The 26,193-nt window shown below is 47.9% G+C and overlaps 1 long non-coding RNA gene across 2 annotated transcripts in view; it reads left to right on the top strand.

Moving 5' to 3' along the window:
• The window catches only part of LOC129654982 (uncharacterized), a 37,054-nt gene extending 12,669 nt beyond the window's left edge, over positions 1 to 24,385 (top strand). The window contains exons 2-4 of one of the 2 annotated variants that reach the window (XR_008715691.1): positions 13,919 to 14,060; positions 21,468 to 21,573; positions 24,049 to 24,385. This is a non-coding gene — a long non-coding RNA (uncharacterized LOC129654982). Of the gene's footprint in view, positions 1 to 13,918; positions 14,061 to 14,503; positions 14,823 to 21,467; positions 21,574 to 24,048 lie in introns of those variants that run through there. The other variant, XR_008715690.1, reaches the window with a different exon arrangement.
• The last annotated feature ends 1,808 nt before the right edge of the window (positions 24,386 to 26,193 follow it).

Genomic DNA, 26,193 nt, shown 5'->3' on the forward strand with positions numbered 1-26,193 from the left:
CTTCCCACCCACAAAGCAGAGCCAGAGATCCTTTGGTCTCATGGGGTGCTGTGTACATTTAACTAATGAGTGGCCATCAAGTGTTGCCCAAATGCCAAGTGTAATTACAGTGAGCAATTATTTTTGCCTGAAGAGGCAGCATTCCAGCCACTGTCAAGGGAGGGAGATAAATGTCTGTGTTCTCTGAGATCCTGTGGGAACATGAGCTATTTTCCTGCCCTCAGAGGATCAGGAACCCAGATATAGCGTTCTTACACCCAGGGCACACCTGGACAGGAATCCCCCAGAAGAGCATCTTTCTGTTTGTAGATTCATTACTACTTTGGGCAGTGGGAAGGACATTCTCCTCCCCACTCCACTCCTCCACCCCTGGCAAATGCACCACCGGAAGCCCCACTCAAGCAGCTTTGTGTGGGCTCGGGCTCTGAAGGCCCCTCACAGCAACCCCTCCTCCCGTGGACCCAGAAAGGCCGTAGGCAAAATTCACTTGGGAATTTCCCATCACCCCACAGTGTCTGAAATCTAACAATAGCCTCCACAATCATAACAATAAATTAAAAATAAAGCACTTTGGAGCTCCCTAAATGGAAGTTTTTCACATGGTTTTTATATTTAGAGTTCTGTTTCTCCCTCTGGGTAGATTTTATAAATAACCAGGGAATGCTGGAGAGAATTTCCATATCTCCTTCTCTTTTCACATAAGACACTCCAAGCAAGTTTCTTTCTTGTCACCTTTCTCTCTGAAAGTCTGTAAAATTAGATAATGCACATAAAAAGGTAAATATGAAAGGAAGAAAAGAGAAAAGACTATATGGAGACAACTTAAGGAAAGTATTTATTTAAAGAAATTCAAGGGACTTCCCTGGAAGTCCAGTGGTTAAGACTCCATTCTCCCAAAGAAGGGGCCTGGGTTTGATCCCTGGTCAGAGAACTAAGATCCCACCTGCCGTACAATGTGGCCAAAAAAAGAAAAGAAATTCGATTATGTCATGTCTTGAGATAAAAACAGGCTCATCCCAATATCCTAACCTTGCTAGTTGAAGTCTTAGGCAAATACTAGTTCACCCTGGTTGAACCGTTGCCATGTGTCCAGCATGATTCTAAGGTGTTTCTTAGGTGTTAACTCATTTACTTCTCGTATTAACCCTGTGAGTAGATGCTATTATTGATCCACTTTATAGAGTGGAAACTAAGGCCTACAGGAAAGAAGTAACTTACCCATGTCAGTCTGACACCAAAGCTAGGGCTCCTAACAAGATGACTCCATTACTAAAAGCTGAGGCACATTGTCAGTGTGTATGAACTGTCATTTTCTAAAGGAAAACCAGGACACTATAAGGTCCTGGGACCATGAAGGTACTCCCACGCCAGCTCACTGGACACCCAAGAATCATTTCTCACCCTCTTTACCCATTCAGAGGCTATGCAGTTTCAGAAGCCTTCTTGAGTCTAGAACTCTGAGCCTCTTAAAAGAGGTTGGAAGTAAATATTGAACCTCTTTTCTCTGAGTGAAATTTGAGTCTGTGTCCATTATTTATGCTCACTGAGAAATAATCTTAGAAAAAGATGTTTTTCCATGTGATACACGTTTACATTTACACACGTAGATGCAAAATTTTCCCTGCCGTGTGCCCTTTCCCCACCAGTCTAGGGCAGTGCCCATGCCCATCATGTACTCTCAGGGCATCCTGAACTTTTCCTTCAGAACACCCATCATGGTATAGGATTATATGCTGGCACAACTACGTGTCCAGTGTCTCTGCCTCACCAGACTGTAAACACCACGAGGCAGTGGCTGAGTCTGTGTTGCTCCATGTAACATCCCCAGGGTCTGGTGCAATGCCTGGCGTGAAACAGGCACCCAGATACTGCTGGAGGAGTAAGGGATGTTATCCATGGCACCATTTGGTTCTGAGAAAATGCTGCCACAAACTGTAAGAGGAACCAGCTTCTGATTCATTTTGATGTTTGGCAAAACTAATACAATTATGTAAAGTTTAAAAATAAAATAAAATTTAAAAAATTAAAATCTTTCAAGACCCACTTCCATTTTCAGACAGAATAAAGAATTTTTCAATATACAATTTCAATAATTTTTGAAATGAGTGGCTTTCCCATGTGTTGAGAATACTGGTTCTCAAGTCAGAAGGTCTGGTTCTCATTCTCTGATCACTACTCATTGCTTGATGATGGCCCAATATTTTAACCTTCTCAGTGTGTCCATTTCCTCCTAGGTGAGGTGGAGCTAAACCAGTGTCAGAGCAATGATGTACAGATTAAAAGAGTTCGCAAGCAAGTGTTTGGAATTGTGCCTGGTACATAGGAATCCATAAATGTTGGCTCTTATTATCAACATAGCTATCAGCCTAGAACTCATACAATTCTGCAGCAGATTTGAGTCATTTCTAAGAATTCCCAGGATATGAAACCAAATTGAGGCCAGGTGTAAAGGCATCTGGACTCAATATCCCTGCTGTCAAGATCCTCTAAGAGGGCAAAGGGAACCTCTCCCAATCCCAGCCTCCGTGAGTGTCGTTCATTTTATTGCCGATGTCCTGTGGTCTCAGGAAATGGGGAACTCCTGGTCTTCTGAGGTTTTTGGCTGAGACTCCTGCCTGCTATACTGCCTAGTTGGGTTAGATGCTGAAGAAAGATCCTCTTAATTCAAAGAACTCGTGATTTCCTGAAAAGGTCAGCTCCCACCAAAAGTTATTCAAACCCTCCATCATTCCTCCCCCCTCTCCCTCACCCTTCTCCCTATGCCCCTACAGTTTGTCCCCTGCTTTAACCCATCCTCCAGGCTTTGCCCCAGTCAGCTCAAATAGCCAGTTTCCAATTTCATAATAAAAATGCACTGCTCTAAGCACCTCACAAAAAAGTTAACTTATAACCCACAGAAACCCAGTGGGGTAGGTGCTTGGAGTTACTGCCATTTTACAGATGATGAAACCGAGGGGAGGAGAGGTTGACTGCCTTGCCCAAGGACACTCAGCTGGAGAGTGCAGAGCTGGGGTCTGAATGAGCCTCTGGATTCCCAACTACTACCCTGCCTCTGGAGGAAGGTCTCCCCACCCTGCCCCTGGAGAATGCTCCTCAAACTTTCTCCTCAGTGTCATTCACCAGCTAAGAGGCATGGAGAGAAACAAAGATGTGAGCACAAACCCAGGCAAGTGTGGAGCTGTGAGGGAGGTGGTTGAAAGAGCCAGAGCTACAGCTGGACTGTGTGGATTAGAATGCTTGGTTTTTAATTTACTAACCCTGGTAAGTAAAATGGGAATAACAATAATACATATCTTATATAGTTGTTTTGAACATTAACACATATTAAACACTTAGAATAGGGCTTCCCAGGTGGTGCAGTGGTAAAGAATCCGCCTGCCAACACAGGAGACTCAAGCGACTCAAGTGTGATCCCTGGATTGGGAAGATCCCCTGGAGTAGGAACTGGCAGCCCACTCTAGTATTCTTGCCTAGAGAATTCCATGGTCAGAGGCTCCTGGCGGGCTACAGTCCATGGGGAGGCAGAGAGTTGGACGTGACTGAGCATGCACACACACAAGCACTTAGAACAGTATATGACAAACGGTAAGTACTCGATCCTTTTTTTCTGCCTTTTTTGATCTTTGTACATTCTCAGGAGGCAGAAGCTACAACAAATGCTTTTATAGAAAGAATGTTAGACTTGGAATCAGAAGATCAAGTGTGAGTGCCAGCTATGTTCTGTTTACTGTATGATCATGAGTACAACATTTTTCCTCTCTGAGTCCTCACTTTTCTCATCCCCAAAATGGGTATGAAAATAATTTCACTCAACTGACATAGCATGCTTGTAAAAGAGCTTTGTGAATTCTGACCCTAAAACACAGTGAAGTAGTGACTAAAGAATCATCCCACTTTGTTATTTAGGGCTTCTCCTAGGATCAGCAGGTAGGTACCTTTCACGAGGTCTTTAGACTAAAAGACTCGACTTCCACCGCTGGAGAGTCATTGTCAGTGTCCCAGGCTTTTTTATTTTCAAGACTCCCCTTTTTAGTGGAGATTCCTTAAAAAACTGGAAATAGACCTGCCTTATGATCCAGCAATCCCACTGCTGGGCATACACACTGAGGAAACCAGAAGGGAAAGAGACACGTGTACCCCAATGTTCATCGCAGCACTGTTTATAATAGCCAGGACATGGAAGCAACCTAGATGTCCATCAGCAGATGAATGGATAAGAAAGCTATGGTACATATACACAATGGAGTATTACTCAGCCATTAAAAAGAATACATTTGAATCAGTTCTAATGAGGTGGATGAAACTGGAGCCTATTGTACAGAGTGAAGAAAGCCAGAAAGAAAAACACCAATACAGTATACTAACGCATATATATGGAATTTAGAAAGATGGTAACAATAACCCTGTGTACGAGACAGCAAAAGAGACACTGATGTATAGAACAGTCTTATGGACTCTGTGAGAGAGGGAGAGGGTGGGAAGATTTGGGAGAATGGCATTGAAACATGTGTAATATCATGTATGAAACGAGTTGCCAGTCCAGGTTCGATGCACGATACTGGATGCTTGGGGCTGGTGCACTGGGACGACCCAGTGGGATGGAATGAGGAGGGAGGAGGGAGGAGGGTTCAGGATGGGGAACACATGTATACCTGTGGTGGATTCATTTTGATATTTGGCAAAACTAATACAGTTATGTAAAGTTTAAAAATAAAAAAATAAATAAAAAAAGACTCCCCTTTTTAAAGAAGTCTCAGGAAGTGAAGACCCAGTGTGTTTGGGAGGAGAGAGGAAGAGTCTCAGGGATGTGACTGCAGTCTTCAAGAAGCCGAATGGTTGTCATAGGCTGGACAGGTCAGACTTGGGACTGGCTCACCCAAGAGGCAACAATAACAACTGGGTCTCTGAGTGGAAGTAACAAGACTCAGATTTAGTGTCTAGAAGAAAGGAAAACAATTCTTTTGATTATTCCTCTCAGAATGTGGGGACGGCTACTCTCGTAATGAGTGTGCTGGCAGTGCAGGCATTCAAATAGGGAACAGGGAGCCTCAGAGGGGTAGAGGAAATTGTAATGAGGTAGGAGGAGAGAATCCAGTGGGCCTGAGCCTGGGGCATTCTAGTTCTTCCTAGGAATGCAGCCTGGAGGTGAGGGAGGTGACAGGAGGGGCAGGCAGAAAGGAAGAAAAGGACCGCCAAGGAGCCCAGTCTCAGCTCCGTGAGTTCACTGTTTTGCCAAGGGCAGTCCCCGTCTCTTTGGTCAGTTTAGACCCCAGAGCCTGGAACTGTAAACAATCCACTCACTCAGTCAATTCAGCAAACATTTGCAGGCCTGAGACTCAATCCTCACCACGGCCCCAAGTGGGATCGCCTGCGCTTGCTAACCTCCTGCCCGGCGACCGGCAGGGGGCAGGAGAGACGCACAGATGCCGAACTGCGCAGCTCGCTAGCAAAGCTTCGCTGCTGAATAAACTGGGTCACTCGGTCCTTTCAAGCCGCAAGCATTCCGGGCGGGTGGGGGTGGGGGTGGGGAAGGGAGGGGTGGCACCTTGGGCCTCCCAGCAAGGGCTGTGAGATTCCAGATGCTACCTGGCAGTGCCATCGAAGTCCCCAGATCTTCTGGACTGACAGAAGGAGGGATGAGATTGATAACCCGGGATAATAGCTGGGGCTGGCGGAAAGCTGAAGGGAACTCGTTCCATCAAAAGGTGTCCTCCAGCCGGACACATCCCAGGCCGTGTATTAGAGAAGAAGGCTGGCCACGGCAGGGCCTAGTGCGGTGCTTTGTTTCAGAGAGAACTGTGATTTCAGTAAGGGCTGAGGCTCTCAGGGCCGGTGGAAACCTCCTTCCGGGGAGGGGGAAGGGCTCTGTGGCTGGCCACGAGTCAGCGGATGCTAAACCTGGTCGCTCAGTGGAGAGGTGGCAAGTCTGGAGTCTGATTTGCTTTTGTGTCCTGGTTTTGCTGCCTGTATCTTATAAGATCTTGGGTGAGTCATTTTCCCTCTTGGCCTCCTTTTCTGTAAACTCGTGGTGTGGTTATACAGATGAAGTGGAGGGATGAGGGGAGTCAGAGCATTGCCCTTCTCAGCTCCTCCCAACCTGGTGGGCACATCCTCCCAGCACAACAGTGGAAGAGAGGTCTTCTGCACATGGCAGTGAGGAGGGGAGGCCCACTGTGCTGTTAGTCTGGGCACTGTGAACCGGTCCCGCAGGGACGCTGCCATGGAAGGTGCGGGAGGGGGCGTCTCCCCACACCCTTCTCCATCTCTTGGCAACAGGATCTGGGGAAAGCAGGTCTCTCCACCTTCAAAGAGTGGTTCCTTGAAGTCTTTGAGGGCTGAGAAATCAGGAAGGTGGAACAGACCTGGAATGAGAGGGGATCTGGAGGATGGAATGGGGAAAAAGCCACTCCTGAAATTCCAGTTCCTCCCATGGACCCTGTAAAGGTTAGAAGGGCCCATCTAACCTGCATGGGAAGTCAAGGACCTGCTTATGTATTCTTCCAGACTGTGTGTTTTCTCCACTCATTTAAGCCCTTGAAGCCGGGACCATGCAAGGCCCTCATCTCCAGGAGAGGGATGGTGGTCACTGATGCTTCTGCATGAGGATTTAGCACAGTGCTCCTTGTCATGTTTTCCTTGTTGGCTGTTAATAAGGGAGGAATCTTGGAGAACTAATCTGAGCCCCCAGTTTTACTGATTAAAAACAACAAAAACATAAAAACTGAGCCTCAGAGAACAGTGGGACCAGAGAAAGGAAATTTCCTGTCCTTTTCAGTTGCTTCTAGAATCTTCATCCATGACTGTTGAAGAAAGTGATTGGATCCCTACAGTGAGCTGCCCAAACCTAGGAGTATCCCCCCTCCTTGGGGATTTCACTTTGTCCACATCCAGCTTCACCTCTGGCCATGCTTATATTACCCAACCTCAGGTGTGAGATGGGCTGACTTCTCCTAGCCCTACCCTGGCTTCTGGGGCTCCAAAGAGCAGCCAGTGCATCTGAGGTTTAGGGATGTGATGTGATAAAGCAGTTGCCTGAGTTGGAATCCCAGCACTAGCTGGGAGACCTGGGGCAAGACACTTCCTATCTCGGAGAGTCCGTTTCCTCATCTATCAAATGGGCACCATAATAGTGTTTTCCTTATAGATACTATTCTTTCCAGTCTCTTAATATGAAATTGGAAACAAGAACAAACTAAATAGCTTTCTTTTCCCCTGAAAAAGCCACAGAGCAGGACCCTGAAAGAAAGAGGTGGGAGCCAGACTTTGGAATCTTCTAGTCTAGTTACTGGGAACTCTGGGGAGGAAATAATCCAGGGCTGGGGAACAGGGCTGTGGCCCAGCATACTTTTGTCCCTAGATTGCAGAGTGACTCTATTCTGGTTGCTGTACCTCTTCAGCACTTACTGTCCTGCTCTGGACAACAGAAGGGTTGAGCGTGGTGACCTCTTAAGGTCCGTGTAGCCCTGCACCCCTGAGATTCCCATCAGCAGAGTTGGGCCCTCATTTTCTGGGATGCAGCCCAGGCCTCACGCAGCCACAGCAGCTAAAGAAGCAGCGCTTTGCTGGGCTCTGGTCCCCTGCCCAGAGGAGGTCCCTCAGGCCCAGGGAAGTCCCTGGTTTCCTGGTTTGGATGCTGTGAAGGGCCAGGCAACAGGGACTTTGGCCTATTGGCATCTGGTTCCAGCCAGAGCTTTTCAGGGATGGATGAGAAAGAGCAGGGCTGGCAGAAGCCATGAAAAAAACAGTCTAAAGCTCACATTCTGTGGCCTTGCTTTGAAATCCACAACCTGAGCCACCTGGGAAGTGATGAAGGCCTGAAAAGAAACAATGGCCAGGGGCCCAGGAGACATTCCCTGTTTGAAAAGGCCTGGGTAAGCAGTGGATTCCATGTGAGAAGACAAGTATTAGTAGGTGGACGCTCTGTAAAGGCCAGAAAGCAGGGACTAAAGCAGGTACCCCAACATAGACTCAGTCAATGAGCAGGGACTTAATGTGTTCTCTGTGTGTGGTGCTGGGTGACAGCTGTGAGGATGTCATCAAAGGGCTCACGTGGGGCCAGCTTGGAGGATTTTATGATGCATGAAAATTGTATGTGGTGTAGACCACAAACAAGTGATGAGGGGGAAGGGGATGGGGAGCTGAAGAACTCCCCAGTAGTGGCCCAGAGCAGGCTGCTCTCCTCTGTTAGGCGGATTTCCTCTGTTAGGTTGGTTTTCCTCCTTTGGGCAGTGAATCATCCAAATACCCCCTTGTTCATTTCAACAACTACAAATGCCAAGTCTACCTGACTCTGAATTGAGCCCCATGCATTGACTGGCTCTAGTGACCACTCTCTGGAGTCACCGGAGGCTGGGTGATTATGATCATCCTTGTCTTCAGACAAGAAACCAAGAGCCAGTGGGAAGTACTTTACCCAGGCTACCCAGCTTGAGACTTGGAGCTGGGATTTTTCTTTTAATTTTTTCATTTGGTTGTGCCGGGTCTTAGTTATGGCATGTGGGATCTTTAACTGAAGCATGAGAGCTCTTAGTTGTAGCATGTGGGCTCTAGATCCCTGACTAGGGGTCGAAACCAGGCCCCCTCCATTGGGAGTGCAGAGTCTTAGCCACTGGGCCACCAAGAGAGTCCCTGGAGCTGGGATTTGAATGCGTGTCCGACTATCTTTGAATTCTGTATTCATTCCAATAAGATGTTGACTCCCACTGCCTTCCCATTGCCTTATAGCAAGGATAGATAATACCTGCAGGGCAGTTTTTGCCAGAATCATAGACATTTCCAAGGAAAATCAGCTGCTCTGCTTGCCTGTCCCCACTGTAAGCAGCAAGACAGCTCAGTATTTGTGGGGCTACCAGGAGAATGCCTAGTGGCCTTCACTTTCCACAGATACTTCAGCTTGGGACCCAATGTCATCCAAGGTCCCTCCAGGATCTTGATGCCTCCACTTCCACTCAGCAACTCCATTTCAGGACTTCTTGGTGACTCATGCAAAGGAAAAAGCAAGGTCTTTGCAGAGCCTGGCAGAGCCCATTGGAGTCCTGGTGAAGGTCTCTCTAATGACCTTGAGCAAATTTCAGACCTTCTGAGCCTGGGCTCCCTCATCTGTTAAGACAATGACAACCAACCATGCCAGACAAAATGTATAGCCTAGTTCTGAGAACCAAATGGGTTAACCTTGTGAAGCCACCTGACTCTAAGAAGATATTCAATAAATAATATTCATCAAGAGACAGAATTGGGGGACTTTAGGCAAGAAGAAAGATTGTGGAAATTATAATCATTGAACACTTAAAACATTCCAGATACTGTGTTCAATCCTTCACTTGAACAATTAAGCCTTCCAACACTCCTATGAAGCAGGGAGTATCTCCTCACTTTGCAAATAAAGAAACAGAGGCTCCAAGACATTAGGTTACTTACCCAAGGTCAAAATCAAGAATCTGACCCAGAACCCAAGAGTTAAACATCTAAGATGCTCTGCAACAATTCCCACTTTCCTGCTGTGACTGAAGGATCCTTCCCTGAAATATACTCTCATCTATCTTTAGATTTTTGTTTAGATAAACAAGACCTTCTTGAAAGGGCTTCATATGGGTCATGACAATAGTTATTCCTTCTCCTGTGTTCTCAGGACACTGCAGTTATGTTTATCCATTTCAGGTTCCAAGCATTACATGTATTTACACATCTGTTTCTGGCTGGCATTAAGTGGACCCCTTGTAGGGCATGGACAAAATCTTGTTATATTTCTCTTTGTTTCCTCTCCAAGCACCCTCTCCAAACCTAGCTTTTGCTAAATGTTTGTTGATTTGAGATGTGTGTTAGGAGGAGTTGAGTAGACAGCATGACAGAGTTTAATCGGAATCCCTATTCCCACTGAAAGTGTGTGACCCTAGGTGAGTGACTCAATCTCCCTGGGCCTCCCTCAGTGTTCTCACCTCTAAAATGGGATAATAGTAGCTACTATCATGAGGCGTTGTGAGGATGAAGTGAAAAAATGCTGGTGATGCATTAACACAGTGCCTGGCACGTGTTGCACAGTGAGTAAATCATGTGTCCAATAACTCCTGAGGGCTGGAGACTGGACAAGGTGGATGCTGTGACAAGGAAAGAAAGAGGTAGCCCTGGGTGCCACGCAGAAACAGGGATGCTGCTAAAGACAAAATCTGCGTACTTTTTAGAGCATGGTGGAATAGAGATAGATAAACAGGAAGGAGATATTTTAAGGAAAGTTCAGTAAAATGGAGAGGAGCCAACAAAATGAGTTTAAGGATGCTGGGACAAGAAGGGGAAAGGAATTAGCTAGAAGTGAGAGAAGCCTGAAGTAGTGTTCCAGAGACTCTGTCCAGAGGACAGGAAAGAAAGGGACTGGAGAAGAGAGAGACACGCCTACCCAGCCTAAACAAGGAAAATACTGGGGAGACCAGGGTGGGGGGCATGCCGCTGGGAGGACATTACAGTCTAAGGTGGCTGTGGAAGGAGCAGCTTCCATTGGATCCAAAAGGAGGATCTGAAAGCCAAAAGGAATGAATAATCCAGGCATCAGGCTCAAGGCGGGAGGCAGCTGTTCATTTATGTCTTGATAAACACTTGACTAAAGCCCTTTTAGTTAAAGAAACTCCTTTGAATGCTGTTTGGACTGAGCTGTCTTTAGTTGGAACATATGCCTCAATGAAGACCCCATCTAGGAGGAAGCAGAGAGCAGTGGAAGTGGGGAAACCCCAGACCCACGACACGGTCTATGGAGACTGTCACCAGCTGTCAGCCCTGGGGTGGGGCAGCTGAAAGTTGCCAGATGGTAGGAGGAAGGCCTTCTGTTGGCAGTGCATTGGGCATCTTTGTCAAATCAAACAGGGTCCTTGTGAGCTTCAAATCTGATCTGCAATTTAAATCAAAGATTGCTGACCCAGAGGCTTCTACCTGCAAGGATTGCGGGGAGAGAGGAATTTAGGGACCTCTTTCCATACTTTAGAGACAGGGGGCTGCTCTCAACTGAGGTCCTTGCTCCCTCCCCTGCCCATCACTCAGCTCATTTTTCAACAGTGAGAGAGGAAGAAGCTTGCCAATTGGCAGGAGCCAAGTCATTAACCAACCTGCAGGAGCAGAAATGGTCTTTCTAGCCTGAGGACCGGAGAGAGATTGTCCAAAGCAATTTATAGGCGCACTTGAAAGGTGACATGGGCAGGGAAATGGCTGGGGACTGAAAAATTCCTTCATCCACAGAGCCTCGAGGCAGACATGCCCTGCCTGTTAACCGGAAATAGCACAGGGAGCTGGGAGCCCAGAGGAACACCTCTAGTCAGATGTGAAGCACCCCCGTGGACAAATGTGTGCATGTGTGAACGTCCCTCTCACTCTAACACAGGCCCAGGTTGTGGGGGAGGAGTTCTGTTCTACACAGTTACTCAAGGGTCCAGGTGGCCCTGGCTTTGCCATGTTCAGCACAAGGTTGTCCTGTGTCCCAGCGTCTGCTGGTAAGGAGAGAACACAGACAGAGACTGACCTGGGACATCTCTGTGGTCAGGGTTGGATGCGCACTGCCTCACACACCATTGTCCAGAACTCATTCCCAAGGATGAGCTAAACTGCCAGGGAAGCTGGAAAGTGAAGCGTAGCTGTGTGTCTAGGAAGGAGGTGAAATGGATTTGGTGATCCATCAACAATCTAGGCCATGTGCCGCCAGTCACCCAGGACATTTGATAGAGGATGGGAAAGAGCCACCTGAGAAATAAACCAATTGATGAGAACTGAAAGGCTTAGGACAACATCCCACCTTGGTTTAGCCTTCATACCTGCCCCTTCCTTAGCCTTAGGAGCAGGGGGCTGTGTGGGGAAGATATCTGGAAGGGGGAGTCAAGTAAGGTCTGACTTGGAGCACTAGGAGAACTGTGGAAGCTCTTGGCCTAGGGGAGAGTTGCTCCAGGGGCCTGGGGAATACTCTGAGGAGAGGACAAGGTCTGGGCTCAGATGAGGTGAGTACAGGGAGCCTTAGGTCCAGCCCAGGTCACCAGGGTAAGAACAAAGGCAGACGCCCAGGACATACACCCTGCATTGCGATTTGTTGTTGTTTAGTTGCTCAGTCGTGTTTGACTTTTTTGAGACCTCTTGGACTGTAGCCCACCAGGCTCCTCTGTTCATGGGATTCTCCAGGCAAGAATATTGGAGTGGGTTGCCATTTCCTCCTCCAGAGGATCTTCCCGACCTAGGGCTCAAACCTGGGTCTCTGTGTTGGCAGGTGGGTTCTTTACAGCTGAGCCACCAGGGAAACCATACTTGTTACAATTCTTGTTACACACAATTCTCCTGTGCCCCACTTTCATGGAAGAAGAGCCTCGGGGCCAGGGCCAAGGAGGGGCGGGGGGCCACCTGGAGGTCAGCAGGCAAGAGAGGTATCACTGCTCAGGAACTGTTGGCGAGAATGGGAAAGGAGGGTGCCCAGAGTCTGAGGAGGAGGGGCCCAGAGTGAGGAGGAAGCGCTCTACTGGAGAAAGGGGACCACATGAGCCAGGGAACCCTCTTCTGTGCAGGGTATAAGAGATGTGGCATTCATTCTTATGCTGATGTCGTTACTTTTAGATGTCACCAGCTTATCCAATGGAACTTTCTGCCATGGTGAAAGTGTTCTCTAGCTGGCTGTCCAACATGGTAACCATGTGGTTATTGGTCACCTGAAATGTGGCTAGCCTGACCGAGGAACTAAATTTTGAATTGCAGTATTCAATTTTAATTAATTTCAGTGGAAATAGCCACATGCAGCTAGCAGCTACCAGTTGGGCTGCAGGAGCAGAGTTGCAGCCCAGGGCAAGGAGGGCGTGGGAAACTGTGGCTGAGGCTCCTCAAGCCCTGCCTGTCACTGCTCCCAAGCCCTGGATCCGTCCCAGCTTTGGCTATGAAGAGCTCTGGGTAGATGGTGGGTCTAGTTCCACCCTCAGGTCTGGGCGGACTGGGGGCTTCTGAAATTCTCATTTGCTTTCATCCCTGTGGGTCTGGGAAGAGAGATCAGACTAAGTGCTGAGCAGCTGGAAAGCACTGCCAAATTTACATGGTCCTCGTGCCTGAGCAGAAGGGGCTTGAAACCTGCATTCTCCACCCTCGATTTCAAGGCACTGGGCTTTGATCCTAGCTTGTTTGTCAACAGAAGGGTCTGACCCATTGAGTCCCAGTAGATGCATCTGCAAGGCGCTCCGCGGGGCAGCTCACAGTTCATGGATGGGAAATGTAATTGCATCTGCCACTCATCTGGTCCATGCCCAGACTGTCTGCACGGTAAATGCTTTGAAGCCAGCTATCCACCCGCCACCCCTTCTCACTCCCCCAACCATCCCCCTAACTTCATTTTGAATCATCAGTACTTCATTCTTTTCTAGCACATCCCTCCCCTGGTTCCCAGTCCAGCTGAACTAGCTCTGCTTCCAAGGCTATTGTCACTGCCTGCCATCCTCCCATCACTCCAAACACAGTCAACAGACGTGACTGTCTGTCTCTGTCCCCGAGGGACCCCCAGGCTCAGGGCTGCCTGAGCACTGGCAAAGTGCTCTGGACAACGCTCCAGAGCTCCAGTCCCAGAGTCTGTTCTACAATTTATACTGAGCCACACCCTGCTCTTGGCCCAGGAGCAAATCTGGAGGGGCAGACCTCCACCGATTCCTCCTCCTCCTCTCTCAGCAGCTTTTTCTCCTCTCTTTTCCTTTATTCTCCTCCCCTCTGGAAGGGCTGCTTTTCCTCCTCTTTACAGGATCCAAGATTGGCTGCTCCCCAAAATAGTGTTTGAAAGTAGTGAGAGAGAGTTTATAGGAAAGAGATGGAGTACTGTGTGGCTAGGGTCCCAGAGACTGGAGTCCAGGTGGGCCTGGTCTATTTTTGGCCCCCAAACACAAGATCACTTTTTCATCAAAACCAAATTTTTCTTCCACCCTTGAAGGATGACCCAGTCTCCATAGGCCTGAACTGAAGCCATCCTCAAGTCTTGGTTTGAGCCCAGCCTGAGTCCCTGCCTCTGGTCTCACTAGGCCTCCCAGGCCTTCTTAGAATGGACACCAGCAAGCTCTTCCTAAAGGGCAAAGGTAAGATATCCTGCTCTGTGTAGCATCTTCCAGTGGACCCTCAATGACTCCCCAGTAAGGGCCAGACTCCTTAGCAGGACTTGGGTGTGTTACAACCTCTTCCTCTTCTCCAGCCCAGGCTTCTCAAGCCTAGGCTACTCACCTTTTTTCCCTCTAGCTCACATATGACACGTGATGGGCCTATGAAAGGCTTGTACCTCTGCATATAGCCAAGATTATTCACAGTGCGCTGTGAGCTAGCACTAAACCCACTCGTTTCTCTTCTACTCAAGAAACGCCCTCCCTCTCCATCACCATTCACATCTGCTCCGCACACCACCTCTGTAACGTATTCTCTGTCTCCTAACACCCAATAGGTGGCAGTGGTCCTCGGTTCTGTCAAAAGCACGTACATGAGGTTTTATAGTTTTAATTTCCTTGTCCTTCATGCACCTTCGTATCAGCTGGCAGAATGGAATGAAGCCCACTCTGACCACCAGAGAGACTTTCTCCCTGCCTGAAGTCAGATTGCAGCTCCTGGCTCGGAATGGACAAATGAGAAGATGAATGCAGGCCCTGTGGCTGATACAGTCCATCCAGTGCCCCTTAAGCATTGACTGGCGCTAAAAGCTGTTGTGACCCATGCATGGCTTTGACCCCAGCCTTCTCTCCTCTGAAGGATGGAGACCCAGGGGAGGCCAGTGTACTATCTTTCACAGAGCAGGTGCTCCATAAATATTTATTGGATGACTAACTCCAGTGTTTAACTCTCAGAATGAAGTGAAGTTCAGATTGAGTTTTGTTTTGTTTTCTGGTCCACAGGGAAGTGCACAGGACAGTGTTAGGGACAACCAATGTAAGCCACTTCTTCCTACCCACTGCTTTATGATTCTAGAGTCAGAACTTTCTGAGCTGGGCCCAGCCAGCTCTCCCCCAGACTGCTCTCTTGGGACCAGCTTCCCACCGCCTCCCCCGTCCCTGGGAGCAGCCAAGACGTCTTATTCATGGATGCTCCTTCTGTGCGGGGCTTTGGTGGTGGCTGCTCTTCCACCACTCTGCCACTCGCTCAGCGGGACCCTGCCAAGTCTCCTCCTCCACACCTGATGGCATACCTGGCTGAGTTCTCAGCCTCACTTGGGATTGCTTTCTTTGGTTCCAAACTGGGTTGCCTTTCCTCTTCTTCTTTGAAGGAACACCCTTGGTGCCTGGACCTTCACCACCAGTCTGCCACCCAACTCCTTTTCTCTCCTGGCCTTCCCCTGGGTACATCTCCTAGAACACCACCAGGGCCCTTCTGACCTGACCTTTGGCACCACACCACACTTGTCCTCCTTGAGCCTCAGTGGTGCATTCCCTCCCTCCATCAGGCTGTGGATTCCTTGAGGGCAGGCTCTGGGGCTAAGTACAGCTCTGCAGCCTCCCACATTCTCCACGTTGTCCCATGGGACCTTGCCCATGGTAAGCCTTAATGCCTTTTTATTGATTACTCAGAAATGGAGGCTCATTAAGAGGTTTTTGAAACTTGGGATCTCTTCCATTAAGACAATGGTACTTGGGATTTCTTTCACGAAGACAATGTTTCCCAAGGTGAGTTTTAGGATATTTATAGGTATTATAGGATAAAGAGATGCATGATCAACTAAAATATTATGTACATTGTAATTTTCCAAGTTAAAGGATGTGGGAGTCTAGGATCTCCATGCATGAGGATCCCCATGGACCTAGGACCCCAAGACAGGTACTCAGGATGGCAGAGAACATCTACTATACCAAGTAAAGGATAGAAGGCAACTGGTAAGGGCACTGACTAGGAGAAGGTCAGCAAGTAAAGCCAACCTCACAAAGATGCACTCTGGACCACAGGGCTCACACAGTTAATGCCAGATACGGCTCCCATTAGGTGAAGCAGGAACCTCCTCACTTCATGGTCTTATCTTCCCGCAGCCCCTCCGGGGGGTGGGGTGGGTAGGCTGTCATCAATAGCTTAACCAATAAACCTTCACTCAAAACCACCATACACCTGAACCCAATGGCTAGATTCCAGATAGAGAATTTCTAACCAAGCTGAAGATCTGCTGCTGCTACTGCTAAGTCATTTCAGTCGTGTCCGACTTTGTGCGACCCCATGGACGGCAGCCTACCAGGCTCCGCTGTCCCTGGGATTTTCCAGGCAAGAGTACTGGAGTGGGTTGCCATTGTCTTCTCTGAAGCTGAAGATCTAGGAATTTTCTAAGCCAGAACTTATAAGCAAAACAAGTGGCTTTCTATGAGGCTGGACAGGCTACAGCCAAATAAATTTGGTCAAGAACCGACTCCCTCTTTTTTTTTCCTAAAACATCTCATGGGGTTGATGTGTCTGGGAACACCTTGGTAAGTGTGTCTTAGAGGGATTACTCTGTCTTCACAACAGGCAAGAAGCTCCATACAATCACCACTGGTGTTTTGTGGTCCTTTTGTTTATAAAGCACCTCTAGGCATCTGTCCCATCATAGGAATCTCCCAACCTTTCCCTGGATGGTAGGACCAACATGGCCATTGGTATAGATGATGGAAGGGCCCTAGGATGGACAGTCCTGAGTCATGCATGTGAAAGTTTGCTGTGTCAGTTACTATTTGTGAGCAATCTATCTCCTAAATGGGAACATCTATCTCACAGGTTTACTGATGGGATGAAATGATATGTGTTAGGTTACTGTGTAAAAGCCCTTACCCCAATATGTGTTTACTGCATCCATGCTCTGCAGCTCTCCATAAAGAATAGCTACCATTCGCTGGATGCCATGCACAGTTCTTGGCACTTTCTGTATGCTGTTGAATGTAAGCTTCACAGTACCATTATGGGGTCGGTTATTATAATCCCCATTTACTAGATGAGGAAACCGAGGTTCAAAGATTTGAGGAGAGTCTCCCAAGTTTACATATCTACAGTAATAGAAAACTTAAACTCAGAGCCAAATGTTTCATGTTCTTTAATGTTAAGAGTTAAGATGCTCATGTTCCATGCTCTTTAATGTTGAGTTAAGATGCTAGTTCTAAAAAAAAAAAAAAAGCCTGTCTTACATGCAAAAACAAACAAACAAAAGCCGATGAAAAGGATACTCATTCTAGGCTGTGCTGAATGGGGTTCCATAGTGTAAAGATCAACAGTATTAATGTTAATCTTTAAAATTTAAAGTAGTAAGTTGGTGTTAGAAGAAGGGTGTCCAAAGCTTAGTTCCACAAGTATTGGTGTAGCAAGTCTCTTTCCTGTCTGTCTTCCATTTTCCTCCTCTCGAAAATAGGGGAAATTGGCATTATTTCCCACGGCTGTTGCAAGAAGTAAATTGACCTAGAATATGCAAAAGCAGCTACAACAGTGTCTGGCTCTTGGCAGACACTCAGTAAGTGTAGCTGAATGAGATTCTTTGTAGCTTATAATCCAGCAATAACACATAGGAACATGCCTGCAGATACAGTGATTTTTTTTTTAACACTGAATATAAGAGCGGCAGTGAAGACATTAGTGCTCATTTCTATAACTGCGTGTTGACAATTAGGCAGTGAGACATGAGGACAGGGCAGAAGCAGGCAGAATAACCTAGGGGTTAAGAGCACCACCCAACCTGATCAAATCCACTTACCAGTTTTGGGCCCTTGGGAAAGTCATCAGCCTCTCCATGCCTGTTTTCTCTTCTGTAAAATGGCAGCGTAGTTGTGCGGATTAAAAGAGTGACTGTATGCAAAGCACTGAGAACTCTGGCTGGCCCAGGGTGAGCACTATGTAAGCAGCCCCCTCCTCCCACTGCCAACCAGCCATCTCTCCCTCCTCTGATCCTCTGTAACTCTCATGAGTGCCACAGACAGGTCTGGATAACTTTCATGCCTCGGCATTTTGGGGCCATATACATGTTTTATCACTCCTACTAGACTGAAGCAATTTGAAGGCAGGATGCTGTCAGATTTGGCCCTCACATGGACGAAGTGCTCCATAGTTGATTGTGGAATCAGTGAAAAAACTTAGAACACAGCCTTGGGGTCCAGTTCTGAGGGGCACAGGGCCATATGCTTCCCCTCCCAGGCAACTCCATGGGGGGCCTCCTGCGTCTCTGGTCTTGTCCTGGCTACAGAGATTCCAAGAAGAGCACCCTTGCTCTGAAGGGGTGGACTGAGGTTGTAGGGGTCTGGTTACCCCTCCCCACAACACTTTACCCTTCAGCCAGCACCAGAGACCACAAACCAGCCTGATAGAATGGCAGATTAAGTGCCCAAAGCATGTGGGTGCGTGATGAAAGAAAGTTTCCCCTCAGTTCTGTCTGAAAGCCCACCCTTGCTCTCCAGGCATCCTCTGGGACACAGCTTGAAGATAATTAGCATAGGAAATCATTAGCTATGAGGCTTTCTGAGACTCAGGGTAGGAAAAGCGATCAAGGGCCCAAGGGACTGAGAAGGGGAAGAGGAAAGAAGGTGAATTTCTGGAGCCTGGGAAACAGAGGATGGTTCTCTCTCCCCTCCACAGTCCAGGGAGTGAGGGTTTGGTTCACAAGGTATCAGAGGGGAAGGACCCCAGAGGTCTTCTGTATCCAGCCCCCCTAGGGAAATGACCAGGGTAGGCAGACCACACTGCTCACATCTGTTTCAGGATTATTCCTTACCCCTGTCTTTCCATCCTTTTCTCAACCCCTTCCACTGATGTTCAACACATGGGCCATGCTTTGGGAACAATCAGACCTGATTTCAAAGGAGGACTTCATCAATTATCATTGGTGTGATGCTGGCCAAGTTCCCTAACCTCTCTGGGCTCCAACTTCCAATATTACTAATATTACTATTCCAACAACACTAATTTCATAAAATTGTTGAAATTGATGAGGGCTAGTTACATTAAGTCTCCAATGGTGCCTTGTACAAGATAACTGTTCAGCAAATTTTTATTGGGGGAATACAGTTCCAGGTTCATTGTACCATACAATCCCTTTCCCTCTGTTTTCATCTAGCTGAAAGCCAGTCAGAGTCACATCAAGGAATCAGGCAATCTGGGGTGGGGGTGGGGGGTGAGGATGGGATAGCAGGACAGTCCTTCCTGTTGCCTGGGTGACCTGTCAGGGAGAATTACAGGCTGAACCGAACCTCTTGTCTGTATATGTCTGCTGGACAAGGCATTTGTCAATTAGACCGAGCCATTTCCTGCCCTGAAACCTCTAGCTGAGCTGTATGTCTAACCTCCTCCCAAGCCCTACTTGCTTTTCTCCAGTGAAGATACTGGTATCTGAATAGACAGATAGTTTGGATGGTTGATTGGGGAAAGAAATATTGCAAGAGTGATATCAATAACAATCAATAACAGTAGCAAACTTTTGAGGGTGGACCATTTGCCTGGTAGATTGTATGCCCGTTACTTCATTTCATTATTGTGACTCTAAGAGAAAGGTGCCTATTATCCCGGTTTTATAGATAAAGAAACTGAGGCTCAGACAGATCCAAAAACTTGTGCATGGTCACATAGTTAACAAGTAGGAACTTTGGATTTGAGTTAATCTGACTTAAGGGCCCATGTACCACGATGAACCCAATACCTTACTAGATGCCCTAAATAATTTCTAATCCTCACAACAACTTTATGAGCTGCATATTGCTTTTTAACTACTAAGAAAACAAATTAGAGAGGATACATGATTTGCCCAAGGTCATACAGCTAAGAGCTGTGGAGCCAGTGTCCAAATCTGAAGTTTATATATTTTCTCCATCCCATTCTGCCCCAGTGCCTCTTTTCATCAGAGCTTGGAAGGGGGGACTCTGAAAGGAAGGGAAACTGACCTTGATAAACAATAAACACCCAGTAAATTGCTGATGCTTTTACACCAGCACCTCATTTAATCCCCACAACCACTCTAATAAGAAGGTATACTTAGTCCCAAGGAGAAAATCAAGCCCAGAGAATGCAGTGACTTGCCCAAGATCACACAGCTACAAGCAAGCAAATAAGAAACCATCTTCACTACTGGCTCTGGAGGGCTTGCTCTTTCTGCTGGAGTGTGCAGTCCACAATGCCCCCTCTGCTGGCTTGTGACTTCGCTTTGTTCCCAACCCAAGGCTCCCTCTGTGCTTCAGGAGACTCACCTCTATCACAAGGCTCCTTGTCCTCTGCCTTTCAGTTTGGGTTGGATGAACAGGAAGCTTCAGGAGGAGATCAGAAGCCTTCAGAAAGAGTATGGGGTATTTGTTCCACTCACTCTCCCTGGGTCCTGAGAACACCCTCTCAGGCCTGTGGTGGGAACAGCTTCCTGCCGTTGCTCTAGCTGCCTCAGTACCTCTTGTCCCACCCCTGCAGATGGTCCCTTAATCATCTCAGCTGTCTTTCTGTTTCCTGCTCGGGGTTGGCCCAGTCTCCTAATGTCCACCTGAGGCTGCCACTCTTAGGGCTACTCGGAAGGAAAGCCAGTGGCTTCTCTGTGGGTCAAACAGGTCCAAGGTTTCCCAAACCAATTAGTGCTGGGCAAGACAGAGGGCAGACCCTGGGCAGGTCCCTGATGTCATCCTTGCCTCAGTCTGTCTGGAACTGCAGCTGGGGGGTACTGCAGACTTTCCACTTCCTCCTCTTCAGGATGTGAGGTTCAACTACAGGTTCTCTCTTAACTGGAGGGCAAAGGACTTACCCATCCCTTGCAGCGAGGCAATGGTGTGAGGACAAGAATTCCTAGCTTTTAATTCAGTTGTTAGTTCTCTGCTTTACTCTGCAGCATTTCCCTTCACAGCTCAATAAATATTTCACTAATGGTGACTCAAAATAATCACCCCTCCATGCCATCCAGACAGCTTATGACCTAGAAATTCACTGCTCTTTGACGTATTCTTCCACTTTGCCTTACCAGGTCCCCAGCCTCTGGCTCTTCTCACATGGGAGAGCTGGCTGAAAACCAGATCTGAAAGGGGAGAAGCCCAGGGAGAGGGGAAGAAGCCTGCTCTCTCCCCACTGCTATGAGTACCAAGAGGAGATGAATGTGATGCTCTAGGAGATCTGCTGTCTCCTGAGCAAGAGATGCCTCCATTGAGTACATTCCCATCTGGAAAACATGGCCTTGAAATAGTGCTTGGCTGATCCTGGCACTGGGCTATGAAAACTAAATTACTTCTGCCCCAACTCGTTCCTCTCACATGGAGCATTTGGAGAAAGAGCTGGGGAGAGGTTGAGGAGGAAGGGGGCCCAGTGTGTGGCAGGGAAAGAAGGGTGGGCTGGAGATAGAGCATGTGAAGACATGGTGGTGTGGGGCTATGCCCCTGGCACTTCTGGGGACAAATAGAAGGGCCCACGCAGGACTGAGCAGGGGCTTAGGAGCTGGGCCCGAGATCAGAGCCCTCTCAGCCCAGCTGCTGTCCTCGGAAGACAGTGTTGCTCCAGCACTGCCTCTGCACTTCCCACTCAACAAAGGCTCCTTCCCGTTCACACATTAGGGTCATGTCGAGAGGAGGTGGAGAAGGGAGCCGCTTGCATCTTGGCTAGAAAGTCCTGGAGGCGGGGACAGGGAGCAGCCTGGAGCAGGGCCAGAGAGCAGCAGAGGTGAGAGGACCCATCCATGTTGGGGCCCAGGGTGAGGAGGGAGAGGAGGGCTACACTGCAGGCAGCTGGTGGTGCCAGAGCTGGGGGCAGAGGGCACACGGCGGCGGGGACAGGCCAGGGAGCTGCGCTTCATTTCTGAGAAGGGGAGGCACTGGGCCTCTGTTTCCCTTTGGGCTTTTGCTATTTAATTGAGTGATTCCTGGCCCCAGAGCAACACAGCTCTTCTCTGGCACGCACTAGAGATGTCACTTAATTGCCTTCAGATTCTGCTTGGGGTTTTTCCTTCTGAATTTCTCCAAATAGTCTAGGTTTACCCTGACTGCCATCTTAGTGCGTTTTGTTTTCTCTGCAACTTAGTGTCCCAGCGGTCCCCAGGAGCTGCACACCTTTCTGTAAGTCCCAGGGTGCGCCTCCCTCTGAAAGTCTGGGGACACCCATGCATGGGTTGTGATTCGGGCACCTTGCCCCCTTCCCCGTCCACATACCCTCCTTCCTAGAGCACAGACTCTCAGACAGTGTCTGAAATGTCACAAAATGGAGACAGCTGATAGTAATTCTTCGGAAGAAATTGTAGGCTCCTCTTTTGGCTTGGATTTAAAAATGCAGACTTGAGGGACTTCCCCAGTGGTCCAGTGGTTAAGAATTCAGCTTCCAATGCAGGGGACATGGGTTGGATCCCTGACTGGGGAACTAGGATCCCATATGCAGCAGGGCAACTCTCGCAACACAACCATTTGTGCCCGCATGCCCTGCAACAAAACATCCTGCATGCTGCAACTAAGGCCCAACGCGGCCAAAAATAAATAAAATTGAAATTCAAAGTAACACTAATAAAAATAAAATAAAATGCAGGTTCAAGGTAGGGTAAAACCACCTTGCCTGTTTAGGGTGAGTTTGTTTACCAGGGAGTTTACATTCTCTGAGAGAGATTGATCTGACAGTACCTGGAGCTGCTTCATTCCTCTGAACCCTTAATTTCAAATATGCCACCCTCTGGCTGCAAATCTTGTCCTTTCAGCTTTTCCCCAAACCCCTCATTCTTCCTCGAGACCTTCAGCTCTCAACCCCGCTAAGTCTGTCAGCCCCTCCTGAGCTCACCCCTTCCCTGACTAGGTGTCCTTTTCTTGGTTGACTGTTTGGCCCAGCCTCTTGTGATCTGGCCCTGTGTTAGTGTCCTATGGCTGCTGTAACAAAGTACCATGAGCTGGGGGTGGGGATGGGGTCTTAAAACAATGGGAAATTTATTGTCTCACAGTTCTAGTGGCTAGAAGTCCAAAATCCAAGTGTTGGCAGTGCTGCGCTCCCTCTGAAAGCTCTAGGGGAAAATCCTTGCCTCTTCCAACTCTTGGTGGTTCCTGGCATCTCTTGGCTTGTGGCAGCATCACTCCAATCTCTGCCTCATCTTCACATGGCTTTCGTCCCTGCGGGTCCATTTCTGTCTCTTACAACACCAGTCATTGAATCTAAGGCCCATTAGAGTGAATGGGCTTCTGTGGTGGCTCAGATAGTAAAGAATCTGCCTGCAATGCAGGAGACCCAGGTTTGATCTCTGGGCTGATGAGATCCTCTGGAGAAGGGAATGGCTACCTAATCCAGTATTCTTTGCCTGGAGAATTCCATGGACTGAAGATCCTGGTGGGCTACAATCCATGGGGTCACAAAGACAAGGACACAACTGAGCAACGAACACTTCCTTTCACTTTTCAATCTAGAATGACCTCATCTCAATCCTTACCTAATTACATCTACAAAGACCCTATATCCAAACAAGTTCACATTCTTAGGTTCTGGGTGGACATGAATTTGGGGAGGACACTACTACACCTACTACAGACCCCCTTTTCCTTCTATACCTGCCTTCCAAATCCCCATGCTTGGCTCATGACCCAGCATCTCCCTTTGACCTTGGGGCTGCTATGCCCAGCTCTTAGCTCCCCCCACACCTCACTGCTTGCTTCCACAGCCTCGTCCCTCCTTTCCCTCAGGAGCCAGACTTCAGAGAGACAGTGGAGCTCAGTGGGCAGGAACTCCCTTGACCTCCAGCCCTAGGGCCATCTTTCACCTTTCCCACCTTCCTTCAACCCATTTAAGGCCCTAGATATTCCTCCTCTTCTTTGAGGTTCATTCAGACTTTCACAACTCTATACCTGGTCTATGGTAAATTATCCCGACTGTGTTTTTCTGCTTTCTCATTCATCCTACTCTTGTCTCTCCTCTCATTCCACTCTGCTCCTTAAAAGCCATTCATTCATTCACGAATTTATCAAGCGCCTGCTATCTGCCAGCCATTATACTAGCTCCTGCCACCCCTCTGGCCTCATTTTCTACACCAGTGAAATCATTGTCTGGTCAGAGGTTAATAGTAGAGAAAGAGCTTCCCATGGCTTAGCTATAGGATAAAAAGTGCACTTTCTTAGGTTGTGGATAACCCCTTTAATATGTGACCCAACTTACCTTTGACCTCTGTCTCCCTAGCTCACACATCTAGCCGGAACAAGCTGGGCGCATACTTGCATGCTATGGTACTTGTCCTCTGACTGATATGCCTCTGCCTCCTGTCTGCCTGGAACACTAGCCATCTTCAAAGATTCCATGCTAATGTTACCACCTTCCAGGAAAATTACAGGACAATCCTGTCCTGGACCCCCTTTTTCTTGTCATATAGAATTCTTACTGCATGAATTATATTGCCTTTCAATGATTTGTTTACATGTTTGTTTCTCTTTTCCCTTGTAGTCAAGGACTACATTCACTCATTTTTATATATTCATTTCTATATTCATTTTTATATCCTCTGTATCCAGAATATATTTTAATAAATGTTTAAGTTTTTCATAAAAGAGATGGTAGAAATCTCAATTCAGCTGAGCACTGAACCTACCTAAAAGAGTTAGAACCTCACCCGCCTCACCCCATCCCCTGCACCTGACTCCACTGTGCATTCTCCTGGGCTGCCCACTGCCATGGAGGGTCACATGTGTTAGGAGTTGAATTGTGCTCCCTCCAAATTCATACATTGAAGGACTCTTGGTAGCTAGAATATGACTTTATTTAGAAATAGGATCTTTGAAGATGTAATTAGTTAAGATGAGGTCATTCTGGAGGAGGGTGTGTCCCTAATCCGAGACAACAGGTGACTCTACAAAAGGGAAACATCTGGACACAAACACACACATGGGATGGGGGGCGGATGCCTTGTGAAGTTGAAGGCAGAGATCAGTGTGAAGCTTGTTCATGCCATGCCACACCAAAGACTGCCGGAAAACTGCCAGGAGCCCAGTCAGGGGCATGGAAGAGACTCTCCTCCCAGCTTCAGAAGGAACCAACACAGAGGTGGCCCTGATCTGGGACTTCTAGCCTCCAGAACTGCGAGAAGATACATTTCTATTATTTAAAAAAATTCTGTTCTTTAAGCTACTCTGTTTATTGCATTTTGTTACCCCAGACCTAGGGAACTAACACTGGAGATAAAAATGCTCAGAGAAAACAGCTTTTCACTTCCATAGCAAAGCCCTTCATCTTTCATACCTAGGTGCCATTTAATCCCCCCTAAACCAGTGAGCAGGGGTCTCCTTGGTTATTATTCTCCCCATCTTTAGGTGAAAAAACAAAAACTGAAGCTCAAGAAGGGCAAAGTCATTTGGCTTTTAGTTTTCCCTGTTTTTTTCTTTTTTTTTTTTTTTTACAGACTTCAGTTTTGGTCTCTTTCCACTACTACATCAGGCTGCCTTAAGGCAGCTTTGAAATGTCCAAAATATTATGTGGTTTGTGAAGTTGTTAGCATTATTCACGAATAACAACATGTGGTTAGTCTTCTCCAGGAGAGTCCTGCCTTTGAAGCTAAAGCATGTTGTTCTCACCCAGCTCTGTGGGTCCTATAGGATCCCTTTCAAGGCCCCCAAGAGCAGGGGACCATTGTGCCATCTGAGCACCTACCCTGCCCCAAGCTGAGGACCTGGGAAAGACACTCACCCGGGCCACTCTTGCTGTCTCCACCCTGGCCAGAGGAGCGTCCCCGAAGATTGGCCATTTCTCTCTTCTGACAAAGGAGTTCTGGGGACCAGCCCAGGCCTGCTTTTATGCCTCAGGATCACATCTCATCCAGACACCCCCCCAATCACTGCCTCAGGCCCAGTGACCCTCCACCAATGGGATTGCATCATTTTTTAAAAAATAACATTTTTTTTAAAGATTTATTTATTTTGGGCTGTGCTGGGTCTTCACTGATGTGCATGGGCTTTCTCTAGTTGCAGTGAGCGGGGGGTGGGGGCTACTCTTCATTATGGTGCATGGGCTTCTCACTGCAGTGGCTTCTTTTGGTGCAAAGCATGGGCATGAGAGCTGAATAATTGTACTGAACAGGCCCAAGTGCCCCGTGGCACCTGGAATCTTCTCAGACCAGGGATCAAACCCATGTTCCCTGCATTGGCAGGCAGATTCTTAACCATTGGACCCAGCAGGGAAGTCCTGGGATTTTCTTTTTAAAGGTTCCACCACCTACTCTCATCCTTGAGAGTTTCCTACCCACTCCACTGGCTGCAAAGGAGCCAGAGTGCTCAGTGGCTCCTTCCTTTTTTATTACCAAGTCAGATGCAAACCCACTCACTGGCCACACAGCAA

Source organism: Bubalus kerabau, chromosome 6 (genome assembly GCF_029407905.1).
Source record: "Bubalus kerabau isolate K-KA32 ecotype Philippines breed swamp buffalo chromosome 6, PCC_UOA_SB_1v2, whole genome shotgun sequence".
Classification (NCBI taxonomy): domain Eukaryota; kingdom Metazoa; phylum Chordata; class Mammalia; order Artiodactyla; family Bovidae; genus Bubalus; species Bubalus kerabau.